The sequence below is a fragment of the Physeter macrocephalus genome, chromosome 11, assembly GCF_002837175.3.
Source record: "Physeter macrocephalus isolate SW-GA chromosome 11, ASM283717v5, whole genome shotgun sequence".
Lineage (NCBI taxonomy): Eukaryota > Metazoa > Chordata > Mammalia > Artiodactyla > Physeteridae > Physeter > Physeter macrocephalus.
In genome coordinates this window covers 71,459,489-71,461,874 of record NC_041224.1, presented here as the reverse complement: position 1 = coordinate 71,461,874, position 2,386 = coordinate 71,459,489, and the positions used below count along the sequence as shown (strand labels likewise).

The 2,386-nt window shown below is 34.0% G+C and overlaps 1 non-coding gene across 1 annotated transcript; it reads right to left on the bottom strand.

Annotated features, from left to right (window-relative positions):
• Nucleotides 1-731: 731 nt before the first annotated feature.
• Nucleotides 732-860, bottom strand: LOC112066311 (small nucleolar RNA SNORA3/SNORA45 family). The gene has a single exon (XR_002892552.1). It is a non-coding gene; the product is annotated as a small nucleolar RNA SNORA3/SNORA45 family (small nucleolar RNA).
• Nucleotides 861-2,386: the final 1,526 nt, after the last annotated feature.

Genomic DNA, 2,386 nt, shown 5'->3' with positions numbered 1-2,386 from the left:
TTTTTTTCTTGATGAGTCTGGCTAAAGGTTTATCAATTTTGTTTATCTTTTCAAAGGACCAGCTTTTAGTTTCATTCATCCTTTCTACTGTTTTCTTAGTCTGTATTTTATTTATTTCTCTTCTGAGTTTTATGATGTCTTTCCTTCTGCTAACTTTGGGTTTTGTTTGTTCTTCTTTCTCTAGTTGCTTTAGGTGTAAAGTTAGGTTGTTTATTTGAAATTTTTCTTGTTTCCTGGGTAAGCTTGTATCACCATAAACTTTTCTGTTAGAATTGCTTTTGTTGTGTCCCATAGATTTTAGATCATCGTGTTTTCATTTTTTTTGTCTCTAGTCATTTTTTTATTTCCTTTTTAAGTTCTTCCATGATCCATTGGATGTTTAGTAGCATATTGTTTGGCCTCCACATTTTTTCTGTGTGTGTGTTTTTTTTTCTAGTCAATTTCTAATCTTATAGTGTTGTGGTCAGAAAAGATGCTTCATACGATTTCAATTTTAAATTTACATAGGCTTGCTTTGTGGCCAGGCATGTAATCTATACTAGAGAATGTTCCATGTGCAGTTGAAAAGAATGTGTATTCTTTTGCTTTCAGATGGAATGCTCTGTAAATATCAATTAATTCCATGTGGTCTAATATGTCATTTAAGGCCTGTGGTTTCTTATGGATTTTCTGTCTGGATGGTAAGTGAGGTGTTAAAATCCCCCATTATTATTTATGTTTTTTCAGGGAGGGCGTGTTTCCCATTGGGTCACTCCTGGGGGTACTGATTGCCCCCACCAATGAATTAAGACCCACAGATTCTCTCCGAGCACACTAGCACACCAGGACAAGATCTGTCAGAATGTGACTCTAGTCTCAGGCCCACTATTCTTGTGTTGCTGTCAATTTCTCCTTTTATGTCTCTTAACATGTGCCTTATATATTGAGGTGTTTCTATGTTGGGTGCATATATATTTACAATTGTTATATCTTCTTCATAGATTGATCACTTGATCATTATGTAGTGTCCTTATTTATCTCTTGTAACAGCCTTTATTGTAAAGTCTATTTTGTCTGATATGAATACTGCTACTCCAGCTTTCTTTTGATTTCCATTTGCATGGAATAACTTTTGCCATCCCCTAACTTCAGTCTGTATATGTCTTTACATCTGATGTGGGTCTCTTGCAGACAGCATATATAAGGGTATTGTTTTTGTATCCATTCAGCCAGTCTGTGTCTTTTGGTTGGAACATTTAATCTGTTTACATTTAAGGGAATTTTTGAGATGTATGTCCATGTTGTTATTTTGTTTACTGCTTTGGTTCATTTTTGTAGGTCTTATTTTCTTCTTTTCCTCTTTTGTTCTCTTCCCTTGTGATTTGATGACTATCTTTAGTGTTGTGTATGAATACCATTTTCTTTTTCATGTGTATACTTATTTTACATTTTTTTTTGCTGTTACCATGAGGATTTAATATAGATGTCTATACATATACAAATGATTGTTTTAAGTTGATGATCTCTTAATTTCTAATGTATGTCAAATGTCCTACATTTGTACTCTCTTCCTCTCACAGTTTCTGGTTTAGATATCATATTCATCTGTGCATGCTTTTCTACATTTAATATATGTTTTCCTTTACTGGTGAGCTTTCCTATTCTGTCATTTTCTTGTTTCTAGTTGTGGCCTTTCTTTTCTGCTTAGAGAAGTTCTTTCAGTATTTGTTCTAAAGCTGGTTTGGTGGAGCTGAATTCTTTTAGCTTTTGCTTGTCTGTAAACCTTTTGATTTCTTCATCAAATCTTAATGAGAGCATTGCTGGGTAGAGTAATCTTGGTTGTAGGTTTTCCCCTTTCATCACTTTAAATATATCATGCCCCTCCCTTCAGGCCTGCAGATTTTCTGCTGAAAAATCAGCTGATAACCAAATGGGGATTTCCTTGTATGTTATTTATTACTTTTCCCTTGTTGCTTTTAATATTTTCTGTTTATCTTAATTTTTTGACAATTTGATTACTATGTGTCTCAGCATGTTCTTCCTTGGGTTAAGCCTGTATAGGACACTCTGTGTTTCCTGGACTTGGGTGACTGTTTCCTTTCCCATATTAGTGAAAATTTTAGCTATTATCTCTTCAAATATTTTCTCAGGCCCTTTCTCTCTCTCTTCTCCTTCTACAACCCCTATAATGCAAATATTGGTGCATTTGATATTGTCCCAGAGTTCTTGTAAACTGTCCTCATTTCTTTTCATTCTTTTTTCTTTTTTCTGTTCTTTGGCAGTGATTTCCACCATTCTGTCTTCCAACTCACTTATCTTTTCTTCTGCCTCAGTTATTCTGCTAATGATTCCTTCTAGTGTATTTTTCATTTCAGTTATTGTATTTTTCTACTGTGTTTGTTCTTTA